The sequence below is a fragment of the Mastomys coucha genome, unplaced genomic scaffold (genome assembly GCF_008632895.1).
Source record: "Mastomys coucha isolate ucsf_1 unplaced genomic scaffold, UCSF_Mcou_1 pScaffold6, whole genome shotgun sequence".
NCBI lineage: Eukaryota > Metazoa > Chordata > Mammalia > Rodentia > Muridae > Mastomys > Mastomys coucha.
The window spans coordinates 17,082,932-17,105,766 of NW_022196912.1; the positions used below are offsets into that span (position 1 = coordinate 17,082,932).

Genomic DNA, 22,835 nt, shown 5'->3' on the forward strand with positions numbered 1-22,835 from the left:
TCAAGTAGTGACATAAAAGTAGATACTGAATCTTGACATTGAGTCTAAAGCAAAAAAACAAACAAACAAAAAAACGCTAAAGACACATCATTACAGTAATTCTTTCTTACCATATTTTGTAGTCTTATATACATACATATTTTGCAGGCTAATATCTTATTGTACATATCTATATTTATATATATGTATATATATGTTAATTTTATTTATTTAGAAGTACTGTAACTCATGTTTCTAAGTAGAATGTTGTTTTCATATTGTACTATTGAAAAAACCCAATTAAAAATATTGATAAAACTTTTCAAAACATAAACTGATATTGAGCTCAGTCTTAAGATAATAGAGATTTCTTTTTTAGAGAAAAGTGAGAGATATAACGAGAACATGGCAAACTATGAGAAAATAGCCCTCTATGATATATCTTATATAATTAAATTTCATGTATATATGTACATATACATTTATATATATTACCTTGGTCTTATTTTCTCTATAGAAAATATTATATTCAAATCAAAAGATGAAAGATAACACATTATCTTGAATTGAATACAAATATAATGATATCAATATTGTATTTATAGAATGCTTATGGAAATCCAAAAATCGATGATTCCCAGTAATAGGCATTTGGGAGACGTGAAGGAAGCTGATGCAGCTGCAGCACAGGTGATACTAGAGTAAAATTTTTGAGAGATATTTATAAACTCTTTAAAATGCTGCCCTTTGAAAACATTTCATGAGCAATCATTTCTCATTAATATGGTAAAAACAAACTTTAGACACAGGGCAAAGATGAATGCATTCCTTAGGTACCCAGTTCCCCTTGGTCAAGAAATTACTCTAGGGGACACTATCTTAGGTGGCATTTAGAAATAGTATGTATTCTTTACAAAAGTTCATTGTAAAAGAACTCACAGAACACACACACACACACACACACACAGTATACAAGTTATACCTATAAAATCCAATGTTTCTTGTGTCCCTTTGATTTTGAAAACCTGTTTCATATTTGTCTTTGCTCCATAATAATAAATGTATTTTAATATGCTCATCATGTTTTTACTGGTTGTATAAAAGGCATTCACCTCTTAGGCTATCAATTGCTGCACCTCATTTCAGATAATGGGCAAATTCAATTCTACTTAGAGCTGAAAGAGTGCTCGTAATTGAACCTTTTTGATATGCAAAGGAAAGCTACTTCCATATCTCCCCTTCTTACATGGACTTTAATCTGTGTACATGATAATTCTCTGTCTTTTGCCCATAGCCACTTTCCAGATGGGAGAATTGCAGTTCACCTTAGCAAGAGACAAATACTTTCCACTTTGCCCAAACTGTTATCTACTCTGCTATAGATAAAGCAGGGTATAAACCTGAGCCACTGGCAGCAAACCATCAGGAGAACTGTATCAGGAGTCTTCCCTGAAAGAACCAGAACTCAGTTGAAAACAACTTCTGAAATACCTGAAAGGAGAAAGGGGAGACTGCATTAACTAATTTGAGCATACAAGGGTGGATATTAACCAAAACACCATCTTCTTCAGCCTGTCTTATCTATTCTTATTACTGGTGCTGGTTTTTTTTTTGGGGGGGGGGATAATTTAATACATGATCACTGCATCTACATCACTCCTGCCATCCTAACCACCTTCAGCTACTCCCATGCCCTCTGATCAAAATTTGTGATCTGTTCTTTAATTATTATCGACACATATATCTGTACATACTTGTGCTCTGTATATCTGTATATACATACATACAAACATTCCATACACATGCATATGCACATGCACATGCATGGACCACATGAGTTTGACCAAACTATAAGGGAGTGCTACCCTGGAGAACTAATTTTCCAAGTCTGAGTTTCTAGAACCTTGTGGAAGTTTCCTGTCCACTCTGACATGCAAATTAGTGTTCTCATCATATAAATGTTGTTCAAGAAACCATAATGTTGAGATACCAAAGGTGTACTTTCCCTTTCATGTCTAAAGGACACTATATAGCAATGGGCATGCACTCTTTTGTCTCTTACAATATTTGCACCATAACTTCAGTGATTTTTCTCAAAGTCTTAGGTGTAGTGGTTCCATTGTAGATGTAGCAATCAGTGTTTAATACCCCCGTATTCAAGGAATTTCTGAATCTTAACATGCTGTAGCTTTGTGAAATAGACTTTATTTGTTGCAAAAATATTATTTGGCAAGGGTGAGAACTACAGGGTTTGATAGACAACACAAAATTAATTCATGTTCTCTTTGTACCTTTTGCATTTACATTTGTTATATTTGTCTTTATGTTGTTATTTTCTCAGTCACTTGTTTTGATTTTCATTTTTTTTATTTTTTGTTTTGACTGAGAGAGAAAAAAGAGAAACAATATGAAGTTGGGTGAGTGGGAAAGTGGGGAGGATCTGGGAGGAATTAAGGGAGATGAAATATGATCAAAATATATTATATGAAATAGTTCCAATCGAAAATTGAGTTAAAACTGTAGTGAAATTAAATACATATCTATGAGTCAGAATATTCATTAAATACATCATTTTTACTTTATCTTATAAAATAACATATTACATAATAAACACAATCCAAGAGAAAAATATTAAATATTTAAAATATAATTAGAAATTATATTGTTTTAGAAAAATGGCAGTAGTAGCTGGTTTTTTTTTGGTTCTATTTCTCCAGCCATGGATATCCGGCTTGACTATAGCAAAGAACATACATTATTCCCACTAGGTAGACATTTTTGTAACATGGAGTCTATCATAAAAGTCCATTGCATGTCAAAATACAGAAAGTACATGAATATGGAATTCTTGATCTGAATTGATTTATCTGTATTATCACTTTTATACTTAAGGTTTAAGAAAAATCACTGAAGTGCAGGTGAGAATATTGTAAGAGCCAGATGTTGACTTCTGGTTCTGTAATGCAAACAAGGGCAATGGCAGTATCCCATATTTTTGGGGAGTCTCTTAAGGCTCTTGAGAAGAGAATGCTCATTTTGTTTGGAATGCCTCAATTAAACACATTCTCTCTCTCTCCATAAATATATATATATATATATGTATATATATACATAAAATATATATATATGTACATATACATATAAATATATACATATATGTACATACACACACATATATATATACATATATGTACATATATATATTTGGTAGGTTTATAAAGTCCCTATGGCTTTAAAAAATATCCTTAGTGCTCTTCATTTGTCTTAGTACAGACTTGTGGATATTTGTTTTATGATTCACTTTTATTTTAACATTCTTTTCTTACTCACCATGCACTACTTTAGGGATTGGGAATGCTTTCATAGCTAGCTCCTGTGTCTATTTGATATAACTTTTTATTGTGTATGATATTTTCAGCTTTGCAAATATATATGTACCAAATATAATTTCTCAAGTTTTAAAACCCCAATGAGAAGGCACACTTGAGTTTTATATGTATTCCATGACAGACAATGAAGAACAGAGCACATAGTCTAAGCATTTGAGTGATGTATTATGCTTTTTTTGATTAAGACTTCACAGTATGTGCTTTATAGTTACATAAGTACTCCATACTTGACCCTGAAAGTCTCAGCTTCTTATTCTAAAAATATGATTTTGTAGCAATAAGCCTTAATTGTGTTACCATATATAGCAAAGAAGTCAGAGTTGTATAATTGCTGTTTAGAATCTCCCCATAATTGTCTGTATAATGCTTCATTTGGAAAAGCATGTTGAACTGTGTATAACATAAATATATACTCTCCTATAATACATAGTCCACTTAATAACAGAATTTGATTTTAGATTATATTGTCATTTGTTCATTGTATTAACCATTATAAATCAATTTATTCTTGCAGCTACTTTCAATTCACCAGTTCTATTATTTATATTTATGATGAATTCACAATCAAATAACAAATTATATAATATTTTATTTGTTAAATGAAACTTAGCTAATGGCAAGACAAGCTATTAATTATTGAAATTATGATACTGACCTCATATGTAATTTTGTTCATTTTAATCTCATGGCTGTTTCTGACCATAGCCTTTGATCTTGAAAGTTAATGAGCATCAAACTTTGAAGTAAAGCATTATAAACACAAGGTGCTTTTATTGTGAAGACTTTCTGTGGTCCATCAAAATGATATCATAATTAGTATTCTCTACAGTTACTAGACTTTATTTTGTGTGACTCTGTGAAATAGGCCAACATATACTGTCTTTCACTTAACATCTGTGTAATGAAATTTCGTATGTCAATTTGATGCCTAATGTTTATTATCTACTTCAATGGTCACATAGAAGAATCCTCTGAGAGTCCTGTCTGTATGTTTCCAGTGAGGTTTCTCTGAAAAGGGGGATACAATTGAAGTGTGTACATTACAACGCATGGGTTGGGGTCCCAGATTGAATGAAAGGTTCAAAGATGAAAGTAAACTGGGTTCCTGTATTCATGTTTCTTTAGGCTCATTGTGACAAGCTGCCATGACTTCTTGCTTTGATGGGCAGTGTTCTTCAAGCATTTTGTCATAGAAATGAAAAGAAGAAGCTAACACATCCGCACTGTTCTCTAGTGCTTATGCTTTTATTTTTTTCAAACATTTAATTTTCTACATACAGGTTCTCTTTGCTGAATTTTTTCCTTTTTGTTTGCAAGTTCTTTCATTCACGAGAACGAGAAACTGTAGTCCTGGGTTGTGTGTTCCCTGGGGGGTGGGGAGGGCTCCTACAAACATACTATTTTAGATTTATTGAGAAAAAAAAGACAACTTTACTGAGTATTGCTCATAGATACTATGTATAAATGAATTACATTTAAAGATTCAAATGAATATATATGATTATTTTTTGACTAACTCCATAAACTGAATAGTTCCATCTTATGTTATGGCATAGTTTCAGGAATGTGGCCCCTAAAGTTGTTAGAAACCATCCCATTACCCTTCAATCTTATTTATTGAGCCAGAATCTCATAAAACTTAGGGCTCCTTTTTTGCTATTCTTGCTAGTAAGTTTGCTCTGGTGATCCACTATCTCTTTCTGATGACAAAATTATGAGGACCACCCAAATATGGGGACCACTTTTATTCTGGACCTCACACTTGCAGGTAAAACACTTTACACACTTAGGAGTTATCTTCTCAGACCCTAATGAGACATTTTCAACAATTCATAGCTGTGGTTACAACTATCTGGATCTAAGGTGATAAAAATTTATCAGCTGCTGCAATTGTAACAAATTTGATTGCTTGGTGGATTTTATCACCTGCACTATCAAGAAAGACAGCATGAAATTTCAGGACCAAAAATTCCAGAAGAATAAAATAGTTTTCTATTTTAATTTCTGAAATAACAGTTTGGACATTAGACTTTACATTCAATCTTACTCTTGGCAATTATTTTTATCTGTAATATAAAAATGTTTCATCTAAGTACATAAAATTTACAATGTTTTAAATACAAATTGTGTATAAGTACTCAGTTGCAGAATCTGCAGTTCATTAGGAAGCAAGAATAATATAATCATAATCTTGATAATATCTAAAATATATACATATACTATAATAATTAAATAAAAATGTTACCAAATTAAAATAGAGTAAAATATTTATAGGCATAGAAACATAAAACAATCAATGGTTGAATATCCATACTATTTAAAATACTATACATTTAATGTTAAACAACATATGATTTTTTTGGTTTTGTTTCTTTCTTTACTTCCAAGAGTAACTGTTATGCTAATAATTGTATGTATTATGCATACATTAAAACAGATATTTCATATATTAGTGATAGGCCTTATTGTCCCAGTTGCCTGGATCACTGTCCTAGCCTTTCACTTTTGTGATAAATGTTGCCGGTACTCCAGCCAGTTCATAGGTAAGTCCCCAATGCTAACTTGGGCATCTTCCTAGTGAAGGTCTTCATCAATAATTCTTCAGTCATTTCCTGCTGGCAAATCTCAGTTTGCATCCTTTCACTAAATCCTGTAACTTCATATAATAGGACCATACCTTTTATAGTAAGGGATAAATATCATTGTGAAATAGGGTTGTTTGTCCTAGTTTTTTTCCTTTGCTTTGGTGCCATATCTCAGCTCTAGGGGTAATATGATGCTCTGAGTATCTGCTGATCCTTTTCTCATAGATTCCTCTATTGTCTGTAACTATTCCTCTGTTTCTTGTTAATAGCCCTTACAATTAAACATTCATTCTTTAAAAATTATTCTGTGGCTTCTCTTTCCTCATTTTCTCTTGAACACTATGGTATTTAAGCATATTTATACTTCATAACATCTCTCGCAGTTTCATTATCTCAAACAGAAAATACAGAAAGTAATTAGGACTTTGGTAATATATAAAATGCTTTTACATATTAAAAACTGAAAATCCTATCAATATGGCTAAAGAGCAAAGTTTTCAAATTCAATTTACACACACTGATCTTAATATTTGTACTGTCTTGTCATGACATTAAGCAATTCAGTTCTATAATACATGAGATAATATGAATACATAGATAATGTACTTCCATGACTACTGAGCTGGAGAATGTTTGTAACTTGTTAAAAGTTTTACATGCATCAAGGAGGAAACTGGATATTAAGTTGAGCTTTTTGGATATTAATTTTATTGTTATTACAATACTGTTCTTTTCTCATAGGCCTTGCACTCTTTACATGTTATGAGACAAGGCAATAAAAGAGAAAATAACCAATTCTTTCATTAGTTTTTATAAATATTTTATTTCTTCCTGATTCATGTTTCTTTATGTTAGATCTCCCTTATCTTTGACCTACTTTCATTACTAGAAAAAATCATCAACATAAAATTCTTTCTCTGCCATTCTTCCACAATTTGGATTGATAGAATGCATTTTAATGTAATATATTAAAATATTGATTTTGATTCTGTCTTTGGCATACTATAATTATTGCAGATTATTTTATGCAAAGTATTCCCAACATTTTCTCTGACACTGATCATTACTGTGAAGACAGGATTTGTGATGAGAATCCATTACATTGAAGCTTGGGAAACCAATGAACTTTCATGTCAGCTGTGTAGCTATTCTCTTCCTGTCTTGTGGTTTAACTGAGGCTAGCTGTGTAGTTGGAGTTGCATGAGGATTAATTTAATTAATTGTACTGTTATAAGGCAAGAGATGGCATGACCTCCAAGATAGACTGAATGAAGAACAGCTACTCTTGAAAACTTTAGGCTGTAAAGTGTACATTTCGTAGGCTGGGATGTGATTGAGAGTTCCAGGTGATTTATGAGTTGCTGGCTATTTATCAAGAAAGAAAACTTAGAAATTATTAGTTGCATTCCCATGCTAGTTGACCCTTTTGCTGGGTCACCAAAGACACCTGAAAACATACATATTTACATTTCAGTTTATAACAGTAGCAAATACAGTTATGAAATAGCATTGAAAATGTTATGGCTTGAGGCCACCATCACATGAGGAACTATATTAATGGATCATAGCATTAGAGGGCGGGGTGGCAGGCATGGGGAAGTGGGAGGCACACAGGGTTAGTTTTTGTTGTTTTTGTTTGTTTCTTTGTTTTCTGGAGGGGAAACTGGGAATGGAGAAATTTACATGTAAATAAAGAAAATATCTTAAAAAAAAAAAAAAAGAAATATTGAGGACCACTGATTTAGAACATACTTAGAACGAAATCAGTGTTGTTATCATCTTTTGCCTAAATTTGTAGAAGTGACCCCTTTAAATTTTTTAAAATTGAAAAAAGATTTTTCCCATACAATATATTTTGATTATAGTTTTCCATCCACAACTCCTGCTAGTTTCTCCCCATCTTTCCTTCCATGTGGATCTACACTCTTTCTGTTTCTTCTTTGAAACTAAAGAGGCATTTAAAAAGAGTAATAGAACCAAATAAAATAAAGAAGAACAAACAAATCGGAATAGAACAAAACAAATAGACAAAAAAAGAGGCAAAAGAAAGAAAGAAATATATAACTCATTGTTGTAGAGATATACATATTTGTACAACATGGAATCCCATAAACACAGAAAACTGGAGTGCAGGCCTTCTCCAGTGGAATGGTCCCTGCTGAACAAGCTGTCAGATAGTGGTTGTCTCTGGGAGAGGGCACAGAGCAGATGACTGGCAGTGTTTGTTCTAGAGCTCACACTGCTTTGGATCAGGTATGGCCTTTGACTTGTAGCTTGGGGATCTCAATACAGTTACTGATGATCTCCTTACACCAAGTTTCTTATCCATAAGCTGGACATAAAAATGCTCTATTCACTTTAGGATTATGTTTTTTTGAGGACAACTCAAAGTGGTTAAGCATCAAAACTTGATTACATAGGAAGTTCAATAAACACTGTAAGTCTATTGTATTCACCATTGGCAACAGAAACACATTAGAAATCAGGGCTTTCAGGGAGTTTCTTGTAATAAATTCCTATTAGTCTGTTTTAATAAAAGAAAATCATGGTGTTTGAAGATGATCATTTTATTATTGAACTGACTAGATAATAAGATAAGAATTTGATCTCTAAATAGAAAGTATTAGGAAGAGTGTGTGAGGGGAAAGAGAGGGCTTAGCCTCTTCACTGATAGATATTAAACACCAGGAGACAGGCTGCAGATAGAATGTGGGGAAAAGAGAAAGGATGAGATAGGATGAAGCTAACGCTTGGCTTCCATTTATATAAGAACATGATTAGTAAATGCCAGGCCAGCCTCTACATCTAGTCCTTTTGTTAGTGTTTAAATGTCAAGTGTTTTCCCCATGGCTTCTTGGAATATATTCAGAGGTTATATTAAGAAATGTATGATATTTCAATTCAGTTTTTTCTGTCTTATCAAAGTGCACTAACATCGTTATATGAGATGTTTTTGTGTTTGTGGTATAATAAGCATTGGCATTTTGTGTGTATGAGTGTGTGTGTGTGTGTGTGTGTGTGTTTGTGTATGTGTGTGTTTGCATTCCCTGTCCACAGATCATGGTAAGAATTAATACATCTCATGAATCTATAATTACAGTACTTTAATCTCTTAAAAACATCACACCGTCACAGACATTTAACAATGCATGTTTCCATGTCATCTACATAAGGTCATCTTCTTTCACATCTAGTAACTTAGAAGAGCTTGTGCAACAAGAGTCACGTTCCATATGGAAAAATACTGTTTTGCCCTCTAACCTCCATGAAGCAGCATAAAATGCCATAGTGCATAGACACTGATTGTAACACAAATTTTCCTTTCTCACTCCAATCAATAATAGAAAATAACAAGTCAAAAAAAAATAACAGCATCAAGACTAGTCTTTCTAAAACAGTTCATTTTATTAATGCATTTTTTGGGGGAAAGGATCCATCAAAAACGTTAGAAAGTTGATATAATGTTAGCAATCCAAATATATGTTTTGAAGTTACAGAGTAAAATTACTTATTATGATTTTAAAAACCAACAATGGAAACAAAAATCTTTAAAATGAAAGAGTGGTAAATCTGGCTGCTAAAGCATAAGAACAGGAGAGGCCAAACCTACTCCATCCTAGGACTGCCTCTATCTAAGAGAAGCTTGACATAGCTGAACCCAAGCGATACCCAAAGTGCCAGGAAGGACCATGGCTTGTCCTTGGCCCATACCCCAGAGTTACTCCCTAGTTACTTAGCAACACTTAATCAAAGACTAGTCTGATTGTTTCAGATGTACTTTCAGACCATTTGTGACTGTTTATGGATTTGTTTCAGAGCACACACCTGTTGGCTTACAATAGTCACACAATTGGATGCTTGCCAGGCTGAAACCCCCTTGCTTGCTCACCATTTCCTATAAAGCTTATCCTGCTGAGTGCTCTGAGTGCTTGGACTACATCCTCCTTCCTATTCTGCTGCATCAGAGATGGCCATTTGGCCCTAGCACAAGCTTGTAAATAAAGACCCTAGTTGGATTGGATCAGAGTCAGCTTCCTGGTGGTGTTTTGGGGTTTTCAAACAGACATAACAAACACAAATTTAAGTGTACAAGTCAGACTTGGCTAGAATGTTTATTTGCATGGAGGATTCTTTTTTATTAGATGTTTTCTTTATTTACATGTCATACAATATCTCCTTTCCCAGGATACCCTCCAAAAAAATAGGAAAAAAATAAAGTAAAATAAAAAACAAAAACAAAAACAAAAACAAACCCCTCTTCCCTTTCCCCTCCCCTCCCCCGCTCACTACCCTACCCTCTCCTGCATCCTGGCCCTGGCATTTCCCTAAAATCTTATCTTAAATGTTCAGAGACTGAAAATCAGTTATACAATACACTTTTAGTTACTGTCCTCTCTCTCTCTCTCTCTCTCTCTCTCTCTCTCTCTCTCTCTCTCTCTCTCTCACACACACACACACACACACACACACACACACACAAACACACACACACACATACACACATGCCTCTTACAAATACACATAAAAATACATAAATAGAGTTTATACTGATAGAAAACATAGATTGGAATAAAATTACTTAGATTGTTGATCATTTGGCTATGTGGTGATTAATGGCTTTTAACTTTTTAAATGTCCTTATCTCTAAATTTTATTTGACTGTACCAGATACGTACTATTTCATGATCTAAAAAACAGTATTGTTAAAAATGTTATCGAGGGACAGGAAGTGATGGCACATGCCTTTAATCCCAGTACTTGGGAAGCAGAGGTAGGTGGATTTCTGAGTTTGAGGCCAGCCTAGTCTACAGAGTGAGTTACAAGACAGCCAAGGATACACAGAGAAAGCCTAAAAAAATGTCATCGAGGCTTTTGATTCTATACATATATTCCTATATTCAAAGGGCAAATCAATTTTATATCCCAGAGTGATTCAACTTAGGAGGAAACTATAGTAGTCCATTTGCTCATCTTGAATGTATAATTTTACTATGCATTAGTATAGCATACTGAACAACCAAAGCCTAGGATTTAATAAAGCTGAGAAATATGTCCCTATGGATGGATGCTTAAGATATTGCTTAAAGCTTGAGCTTAGCAAAACTTTTGAAAAGGAGAATCTCATGGGTAAAGGCCTCAGTTTTGGGAGAGAGCATGGTAGCAGAACATACCTATGTATTTAGCAAAGAGACAGAGACTAATGGGAAACTCAGCTGGTCATGCTTGCAGGTGTCAGGTGCAGTATGGTACCTAAGCTTAATAATTATATTGGCCTTCATCTTCAGGTCTAGAAGCCATTAAAGGACTTTAAAAGCATAACTTAATCAAATTTACTCTTTTAATTGATCACAACCAAACAAAGATCAGGAATCAAATCTGAGAAATGTTTGAGGAGATTATTTCAGTAACCCTGGCAAGAAAACTAAGAAGTTAGAAAATTTGTGAGAAAAAAGCAAAATTAAGAGATGTTCAAAAATTACACTGCAAAGGCTTGGGTACATTGGGCATGAAGAATGGGATTGCGCTTTGAGCACAGACAATTTAGCACAACCCATACAATAAAATCTTAGTACAAACAAAAGAAAAAAATTCTCTTAAGCAAATGCATTATGCAGTCAAGTTTAATGAGATTTTTATAACTACCACACAAACAGATCTCAAACCATAATCCAGAACAAATCAGAATAATCTAGGAAGTTGGATAGATGATGCCAAGTCTAAATACTACTTGGATGTTAGAATGATTCATGAGTTTACATATAATTAGGACCCACAAGACATCCTTTGGGTTCCTGCAACTATTCAAAACTACTAATAGGATCAACTGAGCCATTTGCTATGACTGCAATGCCATTCAACATGGCAGGAGGGATCCTATGTCCTTTTCTCTGGGAATAAGTGCTGATTCTGAACATTTTTCCTAAAATACTTTCTCTAAGCAAATATCTATTTCAAAGGTAGCTTCTTGGTGAATCTAATAGGACTCCAGGAAGGTCTCATTTTCCAAGCTTTTTCAACTGAAATACAGACAATTTTTTTTCTCATGAGTGTTTCTGTTTGTAATTTTGGTGCCTATGTCATGACATCTAAAAACACTGGCTTTAGTTGATGAGTCTTCTGAAGTTAATAGTAGCCCACTACAATTCATATTGAGGATAAACACACTTTTCAACAATTAATTCCTATATAATTATGGCGTTTGGCTGTTGAATCTTATAATTGGTCTTTGCACAATTTTGATAATACTGTAATCTTATTGGTGAATTCCAGTAATGAATTAAAGAAGGATGGCTCCATCAAGATCTTCAGAATGCTTTCATTTGTAATGGTAATTATATAAGTCATCTCATCTAGTTTGGCTTCAATCTGCAAGCTAAAAAGTATTTTATAAATCCCTCTTTTGAAATTAAAATAGTCTCAAAACTAAACCTGATAACTATGAAGCAACAAAATTGAAGCTACAGTTATAGAGACATTACAATTTCTGTTTGCAGACCTGTTTTATTTCTTTAAGATAATTTATTTATTCAGTTTACATCCCCAAAACAGCCCTCTCAGTGCTCCCTCTCACAGCTTCTCCCATGTGCCCCTTCCCCTTCGACTTGGAGAAAGGGGAGCTCGCTCTGTTATCACACTGCCACCCTTGACACATTAGTCACTGCAGGCACAACCCTCACTGAAGGGCTAGGCATATCCTTTCCCACTGAGGCCAGACATTGCTACCTAGTCTGGGAATATGGATCCACAGGCAAGCAGCAGATTCAGGGAAGCCTCAACTCCAATTGTTGGGGCACCTGCATGCAATCAAAGATGCCCATCTGCTAAGGTGTACAGTTGCCCCTGGTCTAGTCCATGCTAGCTCTTTCAATAGTAGTTCCTGGGAGCCACCCATGGGGCCAGGTTATTTGACTCTATTGATCTTCCTGTGAAGTCTCTCTCATCTCTGGGTCCCTTAATCTACTCCTTGACTCTTTCACAAGACTTCCAAGGTCCATCTAATGTTTAGATGTTTGTCACTGCATCTCTTTTTGTCAGCTGTTATGTAGAGCATTTCAGAGGATAGTTTTGCTAGGATTCTGTCTGCAAGCATAACAGTGTATCATTAATAGTGTTAGGAATTGGTTCTTTAGCTAAAGACCTCCTGCTGCATGTATAGTTTGTTAGGAAAACTTCTGGAATAGGACAAGACAGAAAGTATTCTTAGCTTCAAAAGAAAACAATATGTCTATTCTGCAGTGATGTGTTTGGGGGAATATTTGAGTTGAAGAAAACAACACTATATAAACTCTGTCTCAACTTTGTATTGGAGTATTTGTGATGCCAATGATTTTCAAAGGAAAGATAAAGTGAAGGTACAACTGGGCAGGTTGAATGCTATGAACAATTAAACATTCATTATAAAATATAGAAACAAGTATACAGGACATGTACTACTGTACATGTATTCAGTATCTCCTTGCTTCTTAGCAATGTGGGGGAGGCAATGATAGGTTCTCTTGTACTCATCCTATGGAATGACTATTGTATTGACATAACAGACATAGGAGGTTATGTTAGGACGACTTCTATTAAATCTCCACAATCTTGCTCTCAATATTTCTTTTACTGGCTAGGAAGATCAAGAGGTCTTAGTTGATTAATCTGTCCTCATTGTACTGGGGTTCAATGACTGTTGAAGGCTATGTCTCAGAAGAAAAGCCATTTAGAAAATCAAATAAGAGAAATACAACAGAGAATTTTGTGTTTTCAGTGAATGAAAAGTTGTTTTACAGTGTATGTGGAAGCTTATGTTTTTAGTCTAAAGTAGTTTAATAACTGACACATTCCCTTTCAGGTAACATTCTTTCTATAACCTGACACAAAAATGGAAAGAAAATAAAACAGCTATCTAGAATGTCTAATAAGAACAGATGATAGATAAACTGGCAGATCTTCAAATATATAAATAGGCAGATGATAAATAATAGATGATAGACATGATAGATTGTAAGATAGATGGATAGATGGGATTATGCATACATGTATGCATACACACACACAAACACACCACACACATACACACACACACACTCACAGGTGCTAGCACAACAAAACTAAGCCAAACATGAAAAAATGCACAGAACAACATCCTTGCAAGTATGTGTTTGAATACACAGCCAAGGGTGCAGCAGCATGCTTCAATGGATGCAAAAAGCAATTCAATAGGAAAACCTGTTTTCCTTTCCAGGACAATTGAAATTGCTTGCCCAAGATTAATTTTTACTGTGAGTCATAAGACTAGACAGAAACTTATGCTGCATATGAATTCATTTTCAGATCTACATCATGAATCTGAGACAATTTAAATTTATGTTCAGACCAAAATTCTTTTTAGCGTAGCTTAAATGGTTTCAATTTCTTACTTGGTCATCTACAATTATTTTATTGTTTCTTCATTATTTTTTATTTTCTTCATTATGTAGTTGGATATATCTTTGTGAATGTGTTATTACTTTAAGTAAGAGATAGAGACAGCGATTGTTAAACTACTTAATGCTATGCCTAAGGGATCATAGGAAGTATCCTGCTTGCCAAAGAGGAGTACTTACAGTGGGTGTCATCTTCACCTGCTGAGTTCATCTTCCTGTTATCTGCGTGAAGGAAGTTTGATAGCATTACAATATAACTTGTAAGAAAGCTTGTTTCTTGTTTAGTCTTTGAAATATTTTGTCTCCTTTATCCTCTTAAATCTAGAAGCAGAATGGAGTCCGTAGAAATAGTTAAAGAAAGGCAATTCACATATTCTGGACATTATGGAGGGTTTATATGAAGTCCTACAATGACATATAATTGTGTGTGTATGTGTGTGTGTGTGTGTGTGTGAGTGAGGGAGAGAGAGAGAGAGAGAGAGAGAGAGAGAGAGAGAGAGAGAGAGAGAGAGAGAGAGAGAGGTGGTATCAACTGTAGACTATATTACATTTTTTTCTTCTACAAAATGCAAAAACAGCCACCCAATGTAGGATATTTTGAAATTAAGAATATATTTATTCACTCATTCATTTAATCAACATTTCTTGAATATCCATTATCACAAATAGCTCCCAACCTTGTAAACTTTCACACAGGCTAGGGGAACTCATACCATTAAAATACAGTTTCCTTTCAAAGATAAGAAATGGTGCATAGGGAGTAAATGGAACTCTAACTTTAAGAAATAAAAAGTACCGATTCCAGTCATCCTGTTCTCACCCTTCCCCAGTCCAACCACACAATTTATTCCATTTCTTCTTCCCAGGGAGATCCATGAATCTATCCTTGATACCTCTTTTGATACAAAGCCACTCTGGTTTTGTGGTTTGTAGTGTGGTTATCTTTACTTAAAAACTAATATCCAGTTATAATCGAGGGCATGTTATATTTGTACTTCAGGGTTTGGGTGACTGTTTTCTGAAGGGAAATGGAGGAGCAGTGGTACTAAGCAAAAAGGAGATGCGGAGCTTGGTAAGAAAAGGGGTAGTGGAGGCTACAGTCAGGTTGTGGAACATATTGTATGAGAGAAGAATAAAGAAAAAATATTCTTTAAAAGTCTAAAGTATAAAAAAATTAAAACTGTAAAGAAGCATTAGAAAAAATTGTGACCCTCCTTCTACTGAGCTCTAATTCTTCAGACCTCGCCCTGCCTCAGATAAACCACACCTCTCTGCCCACATCCTGCTAATTGCCACGCCTCTCTCCAAGTTCCAGTTATGCCAGAAGTCCCACCTCCAGAGACTGAAGAAGAAGTTGCTGATTGGGCCAGGTTGCTGACAAACTTGTGGGAGAGGCTTTACCTTATTTATTTTACCTGTTGGCTTGTAATAAGGGAATTGAATGAAAGATGGCTGATTAAAACACATCTGTGTTTTGACTAATTTTTACAAACCTTCCACATGGTTCAGGTAACACAAAATGGCTTTCCAGGTCCTTGTCCCCATTCCAGAAAACTCATTCATACTTGTGACTGCTGGACAGCTACAAAAAAATGAATAAAGCTAAAGATTTCTTTCTAATTTTTGTGACTACTCATACCTGTAGTCTGAGAACTTGGGATATAGGGACTAGTAGATTAGGAATTTAAGGACTTCATTGGATGCCTAGCAAATTTGAAGCCAACATGCTGGGGATAAAGTAGTCTCCTTTAAATACCAACAAATTAAACAAACAAAAGACCAATCGCTTCCATGAACAAATTTCAAATGTTTTAGTAATAAGCAACACATTGTGATAGGTAAATTCATCTTATACTGGAAGAAGGAAAAAATTTAGATGAATTAGTGGAAATCAGTATATGAAATAGATGAAACAGACTAAATGTCTAGAACAGTTTGAGATTTAGTTAAGTGCCAAAGATGAGTACTGCTTCTAGCCTCAGGATTGGATCTTAGCACTGGTAATAAAATAAATCTAGGTAGTAATGTTGATTGATATAAGAAACAAAAATGGACAAGAACAAAGTAAGACATATGCTACTATATTTAAAAACTATTTTACAATATCAACATAGTATGATTGTAGAATTGTGGTTTTCAACCTGTGGGTCACAACCACCTCAGGGGTCATGCATTAGATATTCCGTATATCAGAAATTTACATTATAATTCATAACATTAGCAAAATTATACTCATGAAGAAGCAATGAAATAATTTCATGTTTGGGGCCACAACAATACAACTGTATTATAGGGACGTAGCATTAGGAAGGTTGAGAACTATTGACATAAAGCTTCCTTTCAAAAACAGCATGCTGATTAGATGGGAAAAATTAAAATTGTGGTCTTGTTTAAAGTTAATGAGAATACTGGTGGTGTTATCTTTTTCTAAATCTAAGTGATACCATTAGTTCTGCTTTTCAGATGAAAATAAAATAAGCTACCTGTCTTCCATGCCTTATTCTGCAAGTATGGTTGATTTCATACCTGAATGTCTGCATGGATAGGTTTAAAGGATATTCTTCTCTTTTAATCATTCTTGTTGAAATGTTGCACTCAAGATCACCATGACCGTTTAATTTTCTTCAAAATCAATAAAAATAACTGAGTTGATAATTATGCCATTCAGATAATAATTTGATATTTATTTCCTATTGCTTTTAATTTTTACTATGCAGCTTATTGTAAGATACAAAAATGGACAACAACAACATAAGACATATGCCACTATATTCCAAAACTATTTTACAATATCAACATGGGATAATTATAGGGTTTTGGTTCTCAACCTGTGGGTCAAGAACCCTTCAGGAGACATGTATTAGATATCATATATATATATATATATATATATATATATATATATATCAGACATTTACTTTACAATTCATAAAAATAGCAAAATTACACTCATGAAGTAGCAATGAAATAATTTTAGGTAAGGGACCACAGCAACACAAATAACTATAATAAAGGGTCTCAATTATAATTAAATGTAGTTGTCTTAGGAATAAATATGTAGGATTTATAGGAAGTGGCTACAAAGTTCACTGACGTGATCTAACAAGTCTTTTAAAAAACAAGGGATTGAGCAGGGTGGTGGTGGTGCACGCCTTTAATCCCAGCACTTGGGAGGCAGAGGCAGGCGGATTTTTGGGTTTGAGGCCAGCCTGGTCTACAGAGTGAGTTCCAGGACAACCAGGGCTATACAGAGAAACCTTGTCTCAAAAACAAAAAACAAAAAACAAAACCAAACAAACAAAAAAAGAAAATAAAAAAACAAGGGATTGTTTGGGTAGAGCCATTAATGTGAAAAACTTTCTGAAAACTAAAACATTTAACGAATTTAGTACAAACATTTCTTTTTATGCTTATTGAAGGATGTTTAAAGCACATGAGCATAGTAGAAAATATGAGTATGGTAGAACATCCTTAAAGAAAAGCAATACAAAATATTTACGTTCATTCAGGTTGTATCCCATTACAGCTCTGAATTCATTGGAAGTCTGAGACCCTGAAACATAATAGAGAGACTGTTAAAATAGCAAAGCAGCAACAAGAAGAAGAAAAAAAAGATCCGAAAAGCAAGGTACTTTATTCTGAGAAAAATATTTTTTCAGGACTGTGAAAATGGATCTATGTGTAGAGTGTTTGCTACTTAAGCATGAGGACTTGATTCAGATGTCCAGAAAACATGTAAGAAAGCTAGCATGAGAGAGCAATGCCATAACCACAGAGTTGGAGAGGCAGATACAAAAAGATCGAGGGTTGCTTACTGGCCAGCCAGTCTAGAGCAATGGGTGAGCTTCCTGTTTCCAATAAATAAATGAATAAATAAATAAATAAATAAATAAACAGGGAGCCATCTCTACGGCCAATGTTGATATACTATTTCAAATCATTTTCAATGAATGAATTACCCAGAAAATGATTTTAACAAAATGGGATTTAAGAAATGAGATTCCTCAAGTGTTTTTTTCTAATATAAATGTCAAATATATGAAAGGTTAATGTCAATAAGAAGGCATCAAATGGACCAGAAATATATTAATACATTTTATGGATTTCTGTGCAGAAAGTGATATTTGTAAAAAAAAAAGATTAGAATGAAAAGTAAAAAATTATAGCCAATAGCTTTAGTAACCAAAACCCTTTTAAATGTTTATGAAGCAAATAAATAAAAAACAAAGCTAACTTTAAAAAATGTAACAATGCAACCTTTGAAATGTGTTTTGTACAAGCATAAGAGAAGAGTCACAGATTTTTAGGCATAGAGTGGAAGGAAAGTATGTTAAAAAATAAAACTAATTATTTACTCCCAGAAGAATACCTAGACACTGATAGGCACTCTTGAAAACTAACACTCAGGTGAGACCTAAATAAAGAGTGATTCTAGGGCTCAGTTCTCTTTGGTTGGTGGATCAGACTCTGAGAACCCCAATGATCCAGGTTAGTTGATTCTGTTCATCTTCCTGTGTGTGGAGTTCCTATCCCTTTTGGGTCAAAAATCTTTCCTCCTATTCTTCCATAGAAGTCCCCAAGTTCAGCCACTGTTTGGCTGTGAGTGCCTGTATCTGTCTGAGTCAGCTGCTAGCTGGAGCCTCTCAGAGATCAACATGCTCTTGTCTGCAAGCATAACAGAGTATCATTAATAATGTCATGGACTGGTGCTTGCTCATGGGATGGGTCTCAAGTTGGATGGGTTTTTGGTTGTCCATTCCTTCCGTCTCTGCTCCTCCACTGTTCCTACATTTCTTCTAGAAAGGATAAAAGTTGGGGTGAAAGTTTTGTGGGTGGATTGATGTCTCTATCACTTCATTGCAGTTCCTGTCTGGCTACAGGAGGTTGCCATATCCTCAATGTTGTGAGATCAATGTAGCTAAGGTTGATCCCATTGTTTCTTGGGTGTCTCCCTTATTCTAGGTCTCTGTCTCATACTATAGACACCACCCACCTCCTTACCCCTGTCAGTTTCAAATTTCTATTCATTTTCATGGACATTTAGACAATACTCCTGTCTTTCCCCACACCTGAAGCTGAACTTGAACTTCTCCCACCACTCCCATCCATATCCTCTCTCCTTCCAAGTTTCTAATTGGGGCTACTGAAATATTCTTTTTATGGAATTGATTTTGTAGGTGGATCAAAATTAGGATCTGAAATTTTTGAGTACATAATTTTCATAATGTGTCAGCCATCTACTTCTCTTACAGTGGATTTCCAAGTCTCCTCTTTCTCTCTTACAATCTAATGGGTATGAATTCTCTTACATTCTCTAGAATGAATAAAAGCTAAGATGGAGACAGACCAAAAGAAATCTCTAAAATCCTTCCTTGCTGGTTATCACAATTACAATGGGCTTGACTTGTCCATTGCATTTAGTCAACTGTCATTTGCTTTTACTATTTTGTTATTTAATTTCAGATAGTATAAGAAATAAAGCAGAAGGTGTCTGAGGCAATAGCCTTGCATGGGGAATGAAGCTTAGCATACTGCCTAGACATGTAGACTAGAGTCAAGTGGCAATGCATTTTAAGGAAAATATTTCTAAGAAAATATTGTTATTGACAAATCTATTACACTCATTTTACACACTGCTATGTCAACTCCATGTACACTTTTTTGCATGACTAAAGGTGTCTGGAGACAACCATGCTGACTGGTCTCATTTTTAACTTGTGATCTCAATCTCGAGGTGGTGGTAGAAATATTTCCTGTATTTTCCTGAATCATTCATTCTGATATGTTAAAGTGGTTTATACCTTCTGATCATTACCCCAAAACAATACCCATTAATATAATAAGACTTGGGCAACAGAAATACAAGAAACTCAATTAAACTTTTTTACATGTGCACATTGAAATGGAGAAAAAGGATTGTTCAGGTCATACTTAGACAAGGAATCACTTATCTACATTAAATGAGTATGTGAATTATATTCTTGTGTATTGCATTATATTCTTCCTAGTTGGTGTCTCATAAATAGTTATCTGACTCTCAACATTTGTTTTTAAATTTTCTGACAGTATTTCATTTTCATTTTAAAGAATTCTACAGTGGACACTGAGGAATTACATTGGTCTTTAGTGAAATTTAATGAAAGGTACAACACATTCATTAGTAGTAGTACTACTACCACTTTACACTGCATAGTGTTCTAAAATCCAAGAATACTCTTCCAGTTTAATTTGTTAAAACTCACGATGCCATCTTTGATACCATAATTTTCCATTCCCTACTTTCTATAAAATTATAACATATCTTTTGTTGGGCAGCTTTTAAAATAATGAACCTTGAATATAAATGACATGGTATGTATTCAGTTTCTCTTCTCTTGTTGTTCCACAACATGAGTAAGTTTTCTCATTTTTCTCATTTAATGAATATGGAAGAGAAACAAAATCTTCAGGATATAAAGTATACCTCAAATATAGGCATTGAAAATAGTATAATAATTGTATGCATACAGATAAACTTCTGAGTTTTGCTAGCACTATATAGTTGACACTTAGAGAAACACATTTTTTATTAGATTTTAATCTGAAGAGGTCAGCTCAAGAACTTTGGAAAATTCTACCATAACCCTCCCCTCTTGGAAGGGAAAGGTTATTGAGCACATAGGTATCCCTCCCCTCCAAAAGGGAGAGGCTAATTACATTCCTCAGACCACAGGGCGGACTGACCTGCAGATGAGTGAAGCCCAGGGCATTCCTAAGGGTGAACCAACCATTAGTTACCTGCAGATAAGGGGAACCTCTTGCTAATGAAAGACCCCCAGAACTAGGGAGATCCTTACTCAAGTCTCGAGATGATGCGACCACCCAATGACTCACGAGAGACCGAACTTGCTGTAATCACATGAGGTTTATTCCAGATCTGGGGTCGAACTCATAGCCTGGCAGGCCAGAGGGGTTCGACCACGAACATGAGGAGTAAGTGGTATTTAAAGGGAAAAATCACAAACTAGGGGGGTAAAAGGGTTACCAGGGAAACATAACAAGAGAACAATGGAAAATTCTAAAGGAACCTACTACCTAGCTGAGTCAGGTCACAAGGAAGTCATCCTGCACACTCATTGTCTAGAGGAATGTGGTTTTGTCAATGCTATCTTCTTAATGGCTGACCGCTCCTAGGACTAATTAGATAACTTATATCCTGTTGTTTAGTCAATGCTATATTTTAATGGCTGACCGCTCCTAGGACTAATTAGATAACTTATATCCTGTTTCTGGAACTGACCAGTCCACCTTCCTGGCTTGTGACACAGACTTCCTATTACTTCTTTAAGTAAAGGTTACACATTATACATACATTTCTATTAAATGCCCTCATTTTAAATTCTAAGATTCTCCAGCCTTTCACTACCTTATTCCCTAAGGACCAATCAGTCTAAAAGTCATACTGTTCTACTAATCACATTGTGCCTAGTGACTATTGCTCTATTCTACCTCTGAAAACTGTATAAAAACTGGCTAAACAGGCTGCCCGAGGTCACCACATCTCCTATGGGTACAGGATAGATTCCTCTTGCTTTTTCCATTGATTCCAGGCTCCAAGTTGTTCACTTTGGTGGTCCCTGGTAAGCTGAGGCTCGTCAGAGTTTTACACATTCATTCATCAATTCAGTAATAATTTTGCTGTTCTGCAATTTGCAAAATGCTATTCCTAAAAAGATACTAAAAACTATGAAGAATGAGACAAACTCATTTAAGTTATGATTTTAAAACTCAAAAGTCCAACTTCAAAAGTCCCCATACTCTATCACAGTCTCAGCAATGTTTAAAAGTCCAAAGTTCAAAGTCTCTTCTGAGATTTATGCAATCTCTTAACCACAACTCACTTTAAAAATCTAAATTAAAAACAAAAACAAAAAACAAAAAACAAACAATAACAACAACAAAACAGATTCTAAAACATCATAGTGAGGAAATACTGTACCAAAGTAAGGCAGAAAACCACCTGGGAAAATTCCAAACTCTATCTCCATATTTGATGTTAAAGCACTCTTTGGATCTGCATTTCCTTTCACCTTTGTTGACTGCAAAAATCTTCTTTCTCTTGGGCTGGTGCCACTCCTTGTTAACAACTTTCCTCAATAGGTATCCAATAGCTCTGGCACCTCAACATTTTGGGGTATCAATGCAACTTAAATGCAGAAATAATGGTTTTGCATACTGTGTAAAGGTTATCCCTACATTATTCAAATGCTGATTTTTCTGTCCTCGTACATTGTTTTGATACAGAAACATCATTGTAATTCTTATGTATAGACTCTTCTGTTTTATGTTTCTGTAGACAATGTTTACCACTCATTCTCTGCCTTGCCAGTAAAAGTTGAACACTGAAAGGCTGGGCACAAGAAAGTATAGGAAGTTCTCTCTTCTGCAAGGCAGGAGAGAGAGAGAGAGAGAGAGAGAGAGAGAGAGAGAGAGAG

The 22,835-nt window shown here is 34.6% G+C and overlaps 1 long non-coding RNA gene across 1 annotated transcript; it reads right to left on the reverse strand.

The window, feature by feature from the left end:
• Positions 1-1,394: 1,394 nt before the first annotated feature.
• On the reverse strand, positions 1,395-17,913 carry LOC116080875. The gene is made up of 5 exons (XR_004114648.1): positions 17,861-17,913; positions 16,888-16,983; positions 15,855-15,943; positions 14,542-14,583; positions 1,395-1,470 (listed from the first exon to the last, which is right to left on the reverse strand). It is a non-coding gene; the product is annotated as an uncharacterized LOC116080875 (long non-coding RNA).
• Positions 17,914-22,835: the final 4,922 nt, after the last annotated feature.